The sequence below is a fragment of the Acipenser ruthenus genome, chromosome 59, assembly GCF_902713425.1.
Source record: "Acipenser ruthenus chromosome 59, fAciRut3.2 maternal haplotype, whole genome shotgun sequence".
NCBI classification, from domain to species: domain Eukaryota; kingdom Metazoa; phylum Chordata; class Actinopteri; order Acipenseriformes; family Acipenseridae; genus Acipenser; species Acipenser ruthenus.
Genome location: NC_081247.1, coordinates 705636 through 717832, shown reverse-complemented (window position 1 = coordinate 717832; position 12197 = coordinate 705636).

Genomic DNA, 12197 nt, shown 5'->3' with positions numbered 1-12197 from the left:
TTCGCCAGCCTGTCTTGCCTGTTGCACTCGGGCCACAGTAACAAGGTGGAGGCTTGCTGTAAACGGGCAGCCACGTAACCACTGCCCAAAGCACAGGCTCCTTAGCACTTTCAGCCTGATCTCATCTGCAGGGTTCACAATCTGCAACGGCAGTGCAGCACACAACACTGCCACTTACACAAGACATCAGCAGTGACCGAGTCACCTCACCGCCCTACAGTGCCCTCCACTGGCCAGGCACCTGGAGAGCTCAATCAGAACCCTGCAGGACTGGCCTTTGTCCTCCAGGGGGCGGTAGCACTTCAGTGTCTGCTGTTTAGCTCCTGGGTGTAAAGAGGAGAGTGGCTTGGGGCTCGGAGGACTCTCACTGTTATTGTGAGGATTGATACATTTTAAGAAATGATTGGAAAGCTATGGGCAGCAGTGTGGAGTAGTGGTCAGGGCTCTGGACTCTTGACCGGAGGGTCGTGGGTTCAATCCCAGGTGGGGGACACTGCTGCTGTACCCTTGAGCAAGGTACTTTACCTAGATTGCTCCAGTAAAAACCCAACTGTATAAATGGGGAATTGTATGTAAAAATAATGTGATATCTTGTAACAATTGTAAGTCGCCCTGGATAAGGGCGTCTGCTAAGAAATATAATATAATAATTAGAATAGAAAAACAACATACACGTAGAGAAAACGTTATTGTTATTTGGCTAACATGTTTATTTATTTGGGGTCTTTCTTATTATAATTTATCTGGACATTGCCAGAAATATTAACTGTATAATTGTTGAACAGTCAGTGTAGTATTGAGTCGGACCCGAAACCTGTTGTTGGAGGCGGGGCGTCATTCAAGCTGGCAGGGAGCGGATTGGCTGGTGCGGAAGGAACTGAAACAGGGTTGGCAGCTTGATTGGCTGGTTTTGAGGGAGGGTGTTGTTTGGATCCAGCTGATGACAGAATTGTGGACCAATCGTGTCTTTCCTGCTGATTTGCTGTCCAGTATCTATGTTTAAATAGCTTTTTATGTTATCATTTGTAGGTTATAATGTTAAGGGGAAAAAGCCGGTATTTATGCGCGGATTGATTTAAAATTTAATTCACAGTTAAGCACTCCAGCGGTCATTTAGCTCGCTAGATCTGGAAGCTGATTGGCTGTTCGCACTCAATAGTTTTCTAATTAGAATAGGAATATAGCTGAATTATTAATTGTAGATAATACTAGAATACCAGATACATATTTAGCATTAAAAATCATTACATGTGATTTCTTTAACAGTCTTTCATTATTTTGTGTATCAGCCTCCACACAAAGCCGAGCGCAGTGCGGTATACTGTAATGATGCTCCAGTCAGTGTGCCCGGACTGCACCTGAACCATCTTAAAAACACGAAGCCTCCAATAAGCTCATTTGTAAAAGTTAGTAAAGAATGGCGCTATATAATCTAAGGAAGCTGAATGTGAACTCCTAGCTGGAGCAACGAGAGAGGGAGAGAGGGGGCGGGGCAGAGAAGGAGGCGGAGACGCTGCTAGGCAACCGGCTCCTGAACATTCCACTCCGCTGAGCAGAGACCGTTAGGATTTAAAAATGCCAAAGTTCCGAGCGGCGTCAGGCGCTTCGTTTAATTAACACACCGTTGCTGATATTTTAATTTTGAAGATAACCATATTTTAAATACTCAAATAGCTCTGTATTAAAAAGCACTTTACTTCAGTTCCAGACCGTTTTCCAACAAATAAAAGAAGGTACGTATTTATAATAAGTATATTTGTTATGATATTAAGACTAAACCTACGAATGTAATTCAAGTTGGTTGTGCAGTTTGCTATATAATTTATTAAGTTTTTCTGTAGAAAATGTTGTAGTATTTCTTTTTTTAAAATATTAATATTTCATTGTTTTCACAAAATAACATCCCTACATTATCAGTTCATCTGCTAGTGTAATCAAATCTCAATATTACTCGTCAGTAATTCATACATAGACACGCTGTGGTAACTTCAAGAAGTTAAAATGGAAGGCCAGATTACAGTTTAACCAAATAAATAAATAAATACATTAATAACGACACGAAACAAAAATACGTTTTGGCAGCTCATACGTATTTAAATTACAAAATGCGACCCGTTTTAGAAATTGATTTATATACTAACTGCCATATAAATCTAAAATTATATTTAAAACTGTTTGAGGGGCAGACTCGCATAGATGATTTCTAAAAGCCATTCACTTGTTAAGTAACCAATCAGCTGCTGCCTCCCCTATTGACTGACATGCTTTCAGCCAGTAACCTTTATTTATTATTATTATTATTATTATTATTTATTTCTTAGCAGACGCCCTTATCCAGGGCGATTTACAATCGTAAGCAAATACATTTCAAGTGTTACAGTACAAGTAATAATACAATAAGAGCAAGATAAATACAATGACTTTGGTTCAAGCAAGTACAAGTGTGACAAAATGCAATTCAATAATACAGCAGAAAACAGTGACAGTGATAGTTACATCAGGATATGATTAAATACAAAATACTGCAGATTAAACACTTGTCAGATTACAGTACTCTGAAGTACAGGATTAAATGCAGTAAAATAGGGGGCAGATAATAGCAAATAAAGTGCATTTAAGGAAGGGTGATAGTGTCCCAGGGGAAAAACAGAGGAGTTCTACAGGTGCTGTCTGAAGAGGTGAGTCTTAAGAAGACACTGCTGAGGTGAGCGAGGAAGGGAAGTTGTAACAGACTGCCGGGGAATATATTATTTGTTTATTTATTTATTTCTTAGCAGGCGCCCTTATTCAGGGCAATTTACAGTTGTTACAAAATCTCACAGTACAAAGTATCACATAGATAATAGCAGTACTGGAATACAATACAATCACTAGTAAGAGCTCATTCAAATAAGAGAAAATAAAAAATGCAGTCAATAATTACGTTTCTGAGTGATTTCAACTAAGAGCAGTTAAACTTACAAATGTTTGGTTATAAGAGTAAATTCCATTAAGAGCAAGTAGTCAGTACAGTAAATAGAAAAGAACGATTTCAAAGAAGAGCAATTACAAAAAAAAAAAGTGACTACGGTTACCTTTTAAGAGTAAAGTCAAGTACGAGATACAGCAAATATAATTCTGATTGAGAGCAGTAGTAGAATACGGCAAAGTGTGGAGCAGTTCAGTGCAAGCACAAGCTGATGCAAGTACTGGTACATTTTGGTGCTGTCTAGTCCAGCATAGTGGAGAGTGGTGAGGTTTACAGATGCTGTCTGAACAGCTGTGTCTTGAGGAGGTGCCGGAAGCTGGCCAGGAAACTGAAAGCTTTCTTTAACCGGTTGTAGCATCACATGTGTTAAAATGAAAATACTTTTGAAGACACTGAGAAAGACTTCTAGTGGAAACGTTTGCCATTGAATTTACACTGAAGACGCTGAGAAAGACTTCTAGTGGAAACGTTTGCCATTGAATTTACACTGAAGATGCTGAGAAAGACTTCTAGTGGAAACGTTTGCCATTGAATTTACACTGAAGACACAGAGACTTTTAAGTGCGTGTCTCCTCACTCTCCTCTCTCTCCCGCGCAGGTTGAACTGTGGTGACTATGACAGCACCACCCCCTTGCACATGGCAGCCATCTGCGGCAACACCAACATGGTCAAATTCCTGCTGGCCAGGGGGGCGGAGCCCACAGTGAGAGACCGGTTTGGATGTACCCCCCTGTACCTCGCTATCAAATACAGGTACCCTCGAAACACCGCCCCAACCCCTAATCCAGACTCTAACCTCTCTGCACATCAAAATCTTGATCCCTTTCACATTTGAAATTGTAATAGATATTTTCTGAAAGGGGTTTCAAGGTTTATGCTTACTATACATTATAAAGGTTATTAGTGTATGTTTGAGTATCGGAGGTGTGTCTCCCTCTAATCATGTTGAGAGTGTGTTTCATTCTCTTGCACTCTTTGTAGGACAGACCCTCCCTTCTCCCTCTCCCTCTCCCTCTCCCTCTCCCCCCTCCCCTCTCCTCTCTCCCTCAGATTTATATCAGCTAATCTGTGGTGTGTCGGGCGTCTCTTATACTTTGTTTCTGAGTGTCGGGTGCGTCTCCCTCTGATCGTGTTGAGAGTGTGTTTCATTCTCTTGCACTCTTTGTAGGACAGACCCTCCCTCTCCCCTCTCCCCTCTCCCCGTACCTCAGTTTTATATCGGCTAATCTGTGGTGTGTCGGGCGTCTCTTATAATATGTTTCTGAGTATCGGGTGTATCTCCCTGTGATCATGTTGAGAGTGTGGTTCATTCTCGTGAACTCTTTTAAAACACTCAATGCTGAAGTTCATTGCCATTGATTGATACTCTATTGTAAAGGTGAGGGAAGGGCAGCTTTTCTTGTTTTGAAATCAACACATTAATAAATAGGCATGCTTTGATTGATTTTAATACTACTTATTTTATTTTATGTTGTTATATTTATTTATTTTATTTTATTTATCTTATTTATCTTATGTACATGTTGGCACTGAAAATAGGAGTGGTTTTTAATCTCATTGTACATGTGTATAGTGACAATAAAGGCATTCAATTCAATTCAATTCAATTCAATTCAATAATACCTGCTGACAAATACAACTTAAAGGCCATTACGATTACTCTGAAAATACGAGTATCGACACCGCTAGCATTCTACGTTCCCTCCAAGACTTTCATTTAGTTAGCCACTGTGGCTAAAGTAACTTAACATTTTTTAGCCACACTGGAAAAACTTAAGCCACTTAACAATACTGTAAACAAGTTAAACATCCCATTTAATAAATGCCAAACTTAGTCCCACATGAAAAAACTTCATTACAGATTTCCTAAATTCTGAATAGGTTTGCAGAGATATTCATGTACTGGATAATCCTTTACATTATTTGGACTGTGACGCGGTTTTCTTTCCACTGCAGGACAGTGCTAGTGTGTGTTAATATTAATGTCTCCCTGACCAACAGCAGCTCTAGTTATGCAAGCTTGTGCTAATGTGATTAATATTAGTAGGATTGTACATCCACTACTGTGTTTAAAAAACGTATTTTTATTTATTTATTTTAAATGTAGCCGTCGGCAATTTTTTACCCCGGTTTTCTTCCCAATTTGAAATGCCCAATTATTGTTTATATCCTGGTTCACTGCTGCAACCTCCTGGCGACTCGGGAAACGGAGGCTGGAACACGCGTCCTCCAAAACGTGCTCCTGCCAACCCGTCATTTTTTGCGAGGCCACCAGACCTACAGTGCTAGAGGGCAACACAGATCTGATGGCTCCACTGCAGAAGCCCTGTCGGCCACAATCCAACTGTGGATTCCCCTACCGGGCCTATGCCACGGTCGGCTGTGACATAGCCTGGATTCGAACCTGCGATCTCCAGGCTATAGGGCGCATCCTGCACTCCAGCGGAGCGCCTTTCCTGGATGCGCCACTTGGGAGCCAAACCTTTTTTACCGTGTTCTTTCACCTGGGACTACTGACAGTAATATTGCACTGATTCTGACATTAAAATCCTTCTTTTTAAAGTAATAAATGTCTTTATTTTTTATTAAATTATTAAATTGGTCATTTGTCTGTACAATTTTTTTCTATCATTTTTTTTCCGTTTGGATGCCATGTGTTTTATTTTTTTGTTTTTTTCTTTCACAAGCAGCTCGTCCGCTGACTGTTTCTAATTAGAACCTCTGTCCTCCCGCCAAACACAACGTTTGTGGCATGCATATGTTACGTGATCAAGCTAAAGAGCTTTCATTGGGCAAAATGAAATCAAACCAAATAGTCTGTATTGATTCATCTACCATCACACGTTGAATGTGCGGTAGTCTCACACAAGTACATTTTTCAAAGCCTTCGCCACCGTGGCCAACTTGGGGAAAAATAGTTGAGCCACAAGGGAAAACGTTTCGCTTGTGGTGACGTGGCGAGCAGCTGTAATTATTTTATTTGAAAACAATTAAAAAGAAGTGTTATTCCCGACCTTGGTCTCTATCACATCCTTCTGCACCAAAACAGACACAGTTTGGCACAGCTCACAAATATGTGGACTGTACTGGTTCACTATATGTCTACCTTTAATGACGTTGCTGGAATGTTGTAATTTTCTCATGTCGTTTCTATAAGGTTGCGTGCAGGCAACTTTTTCATGATTGCATCTGAAGTATTTGCAGATGTTAGTGATCTTACATAATAAATGCAGAGTCACAAATAATCGCCGCACCTCTTGCAGCTTTACCCTTCTCGATTCGGATGTCGGGGGCCTGGAGTTTCACGGTTTGGTTCTAAGTCAGCTCGACAAATAGCCAGTGGAGAACCCCCCGTACCGGTACCGTACTGAGCCCTCACGGGTCGGCTGTGCCATAAAAGTGACTAAACTAAACAGATCATGTACTTGAAAGAAGTTAAAACACAATCGTGGAAAAAACAAACAGAGATGAACATTTCACACAGAAGGGTAGACGGGCAATTATAAAACAGAGGTAAGAGAATGAATTTTAAAGATGGTCAGCACTCTTTTAAAGAGAGGGACCAGTGATCATGTTAATAAAACTAATACGAGATGAGAGAATGGATTTTAAAGATGGTCAGCACTTTTTTAAAGGGAGGGACCGGTGATCATGTTAATAAAGCTAATAAGAGGTGAGAGAATGGATTTTAAAGATGGTCAGTACTTTTTTAAAGGGAGGGACCGGTGATCATGTTAATAAAGCTATTAAGTAAGAGAATAGATTTTAAAGATGGTCAGCACTCTTTAAAAAGTAAGTTAAGAATTATGTTGCAGTTGGGGGGGGGGCGGGGAGTTTGGTTGCCACGCTGTGGAGTGCACTTCCTGTCAGTGCGGAGAGGAAGCTGGTTTCCTGGTGCGCAGTGCGGTGGTGTGGACAAGACAACGAGGTAGGAACCCCTCTGTCTCTGTCTCTGTTCTTTGTTTCAGCACTTAATCCCCCGAGAGTATTGCAGGATTTTTATTCCTCTGTTTTTAGAACAATGATCTCGAATGGAGCCCCCTCTCCTCTGTCTCTTCCTCTCTCTCTCCCTGCTCACTGGCATTGAGGCCGACACTCATTTCCTGTCTGTAACAAACAAGGCAATACAAAATAAAAACAGAATCTGTTTTAAACGTTTCAAAGGCTTTGGGGACGAGTTATAATATAAGGTAATATGTAAGAGAATGGATTTTAAAGATGGTCACCGCTCCTTTCAAGGGAGGGACCGTGATTTCAGTAAGTAAGCAATGCCATAGCCAGCTATGAGGCATTGAGTCACGGAGCTGTGTTAAAATCATACTGATCTTTATTTATTAAGGCTCTCTTAATAAAATGCAAAATAAAATGCATTTCATCCCTCGTTGTGTGCATGCATTAATTCCCTGATTAAGTCTCACTGATATCTACAGCCTCTGTGCTCTTCAAAAACACTGTACGGCTCGGTTCATACCAGCATAGCTGCGAGTTAAACACATTCAAATGGCTTCTAAACGACCAAGGCTTATTGGTGACTTTTTAACAAGGCGAAGCAAAGTAATAATGTTGATTAGAAAGAAGTAATACATTCCCTCGGTAGCCAACAGTTTAGAAACCGCTAGTGGAAACAGCTTGTAAACTACAGTGTGGTGAACCAGCTTATTAATATTGCAATTCTAAACCTCTAGTGGAAGAGGCTTGTAAACTGCAGTGTAGTGAACCAGCTTATTAATATTGCAATTCTAAACCTCTAGTGGAAGAGGCTTGTAAACTGCAGTGTAGTGAACCAGCTTATTAATATTGCAATTCTAAACCTCTAGTGGAAGAGGCTTGTAAACTGCAGTGTAGTGAACCAGCTTATTAATATTGCAATTCTAAACCTCTAGTGGAAGAGGCTTGTAAACTACAGTGTGGTGAACCAGCTTATTAATATTGCAATTCTAAACCTCTAGTGGAAGAGGCTTGTAAACTGCAGTGTAGTGAACCAGCTTATTAATATTGCAATTCTAAACCTCTAGTGGAAGATGCTTGTAAACTGCAGTGTAGTGAACCAGCTTATTAATATTGCAATTCTAAACCTCTAGTGGAAGAGGCTTGTAAACTGCAGTGTAGTGAACCAGCTTATTAATATTGCAATTCTAAACCTCTAGTGGAAGAGGCTTGTAAACTGCAGTGTAGTGAACCAGCTTTTTAATATTGTAATTCTAAACCTCTAGTGGAAGAGGCTTGTAAACTGCAGTGTAGTGAACCAGCTTTTTAATATTGCAATTCTAAACCTCTAGTGGAAGAGGCTTGTAAACTGCAGTGTAGTGAACCAGCTTATTAATATTGCAATTCTAAACCTCTAGTGGAAGAGGCTTGTAAACTGCAGTGTAGTGAACCAGCTTATTAATATTGCAATTCTAAACCTCTAGTGGAAGCAGCTTATTAATATTGCAATTCTAAACCTCTAGTGGAAGAGGCTTGTAAACTGCAGTGTAGTGAACCAGCTTATTAATATTGCAATTCTAAACCTCTAGTGGAAGAGGCTTGTAAACTGCAGTGTAGTGAACCAGCTTATTAATATTGCAATTCTAAACCTCTAGTGGAAGAGGCTTGTAAACTGCAGTGTGGTGAACCAGCTTATTAATATTGCAATTCTAAACCTCTAGTGGAAGAGGCTTGTAAACTGCAGTGTAGTGAACCAGCTTATTAATATTGCAATTCTAAACCTCTAGTGGAAGAGGCTTGTAAACTGCAGTGTAGTGAACCAGCTTATTAATATTGCAATTCTAAACCTCTAGTGGAAGAGGCTTGTAAACTGCAGTGTAGTGAACCAGCTTATTAATATTGCAATTCTAAACCTCTAGTGGAAGAGGCTTGTAAACTGCAGTGTAGTGAACCAGCTTGTTAATATTGCAATTCTAAACCTCTAGTGCAAAGGTGCGCAACTAAACTTTTATCATGGGCCGCATATCCAGAAAACTAGTTTAACCTAATGTGTGTAGCGGTCTGCACATTACCAAAGAATAATCTGAGTTTAACCCTTAGCTGCAATATACATAGGCATATTTTGGTTCATTTTGTTTCGTACTGCACGATACACATCACAAACAAAATATACAAAACAATTAAACACAAAGCATTAATGTCGTATTGTTATACCATATACACACGCATTACACAACAAATACAAAGCACATTAAATATCTACTTGCTGAAGCGGTTTTATTTTAGCCGACAAGTTGTTCAGTTGCAATAATATTATTAATTGTTTAAGGGCTGGACAAGATCTTCCATGTGTGCAGATCGGCTGTGTGGTCTTGCCCTGCTTTGCTGTCACAGAGATGAGATTGATCTCTCCACGACAGACATGTTGCAGAAATGTGATGACAGTGGTCACAGGAAGATTGGCAAACTACTTTAAAATGAGCTGCACGTGATGTTGTGTAAACAAGCCAATCGGAGCAGTGCATTTCCTGAAGGAGAACACGTATATTCCTGTATATCGCTGCTGTCACAACCCTGTACAAAACCACACAGTCCGTATTATATTGCAGAGTCAGAACCGCAGTACTCACAAGTCTATAATAGTGTCGTATTCAGAAAAAAAAACAAAAAAACCAAACTGTTAACTAAACGTTTGTATTTAAACAAACTGCATATAACAATCTCCTCATATCCTCTTTGTGTCGTTATAAACCTCGGGGGGAGAGGGTGGGCGCGGCGCAGGTCTCGGCTGTGCCTTGCAGATTATTCTTGGCTAGCTCCGTCCTGACTCAGTTATGAACGATGTTGCAATTCGGGGAGGAGTTCAGTTGTTTGGTTTCCGCGCTCGGGCGCGCCCTTCCTGTCAGCGCACATTCGCAGAGAGGAAGTTCATTTCTAGCTGCGCAGTGCGGTCGAGTGGACAAAACAACGAGGTAGGAACCCTCTCTCTTTTCATTTTCAGCACTTAATCGCCAGAGAGTATTGCAGGATTTTTATTCCACTGTTTTTAGAACAGAGATCTCGAATGTACCCCCTTCCACTCTTCCTCTGCTCTTTATCCCTGCTCGCTGGCATTGAGGCCGATGCCCACTTCCTGTCGAACAGACAAACAAGGGCGATGCAATATGAAAATACAAACTTAAACGAAAGTGAAATGGCTCTTAAAATAGAAATGCGTAGAGCTCTAAAACAGTGTCACTCGTTATATTCGTAGATTTATATCAAGCTGAAGGCATCCGTAGTATGTTTCTGTAAACATGTCATAAATAGGGGTCTGCTTAAATCGCGGTAAATTTACGTATTTTTCACTGGTATGTTGCGGAATAAAATTAGGATTTCGCGGACCTGTTTAAACATTAAATAAACCTAAGTAGACAGTATTTCAGAACACTGTAAAGCATAAAAATAGTGGTACTTGCTTCCTTACTAAAACAGAGTGCTGGCATTTGTTAAAGGCGAGTATGCAGCATCCCCCTGCAGTTGACCATACATTGAGACTGCACGTCTGTAACCAAATTGGTTGGAAGTTAAGGCAAAGCTTTGCCAAGTTATACAGATGTGGAAATCGATTAGAAACAGCCCAAAAACTTGGTTACACAGGGGCATCTGGTATAGTTTAATAAAGTCAATCTATGCAGCACGTTTGTTGTCATGTTATTTGTCCCATCCAATAATTTATTTTATTACTACCGAGTCAAAACAAAGAAGACGTGGCTATTCGGGTCTAAAATTCAAACTGTAAGCAGCAGGTTGAAGCGAGGTGGCTGTGCTGGATCGTTTTAGTACTGATTTAAATAGCAGACAGGAATACTTCTTGTCTGCGCTGACTTTCCAGTTTGGTTTCTGAAAGCTGTTTATTTTACGTTCTGTTCAGCAGCCTCTGAAGTAGCCTTTTGTTTAATGTGGGATTCTGAAGCTAAATAGCGATCGATTGTATTTTCTCCAAAGACACATTAAGATATGCAAAACAATTACCCCAGTCTGCATGTAGTTTCTTTGGGAAATATCTTTAAACGATCATCAGCCGAAATATACTTTGCTTTTTTTGTCGTCCATTTCTACAATTTTCCCTCCAATGCTGAAAACTAGATTTTTAAGCAGCCTAAATCAAAACAACGCGGCACCACCTTTGTCCCGCCCACTCCGGCACAGTACAGGTCACATAAAAGCAGTAAAGACGCACTGATAGGCTGATTAAAACAAGAACGTTAACTGCTTTGGGGAATTTATTTTGTAAATGTTACTTGTGGACATTTTTTGTTTGTTTGTTTTTTGTGTAAGTGCAATGCACACGGGACGGCGAAGGAATACAAAAAGGCTATCTGCAGAAGGAAGATGCGTGGTTTGCGTCACTTGCGTTGTGCAGTAGTTCATTTAAACATTTTTTCTTTTTTTTCTCTCCGTACTTGTTTGTATGCATTGGCCCCTAAGAGGTGAATTTCGCGGTGACCCCTCAATTTCACGATTTCCGCGAAATCGCGATTTCGGTAGGTCCCTAGTCATAAACTATGCGAAGAGGCTTGTAACTGCAGAGTAGTGAACCAGCTTATTAATATTGCAATTCTAAACCTCTAGTCGAGGCAGCTTATTAATATTGCAATTCTAAACCTCTAGTGGAAGAGGCTTGTAAACTGCAGTGTAGTGAACCAGCTTATTAATATTGCAATTCTAAACCTCTAGTGGAAGAGGCTTGTAAACTGCAGTGTAGTGAACCAGCTTATTAATATTGCAATTCTAAACCTCTAGTGGAAGAGGCTTGTAAACTGCAGTGTAGTGAACCATCTTATTAATATTGCAATTCTAAACCTCTAGTGCAAAGGTGCGCAACTAAACTTTTATCATGGGCCGCATATCCAGAAAACGAGTTTAACCTAATGTGTGTAGCGGTCTGCACATTACCAAAGAATAATCTGAGTTTAACCCTTTGCTGCAATATACATAGGCATATTTTGGTTCATTTTGTTTCGTACTGCATGATACACATCACAAACAAAATATACAAAACAATTAAACACAAAGCATTAATGTCGTATTGTTATACCATATACACACGCATTACACAACAAATACAAAGCACATTAAATATCTACTTGCTGAAGCGGTTTTTATTTCAGTTGCAATAATATTATTGCAATAATATTATTAATTGTTTAAGGGCTGGACAAGATCTTCCATGTGTGCAGATCGGCTGTGTGGTCTTGCCCTGCTTTGCTGTCACAGAGATGTGATTGATCTCTCCACGACAGACATGTTGCAGAAATG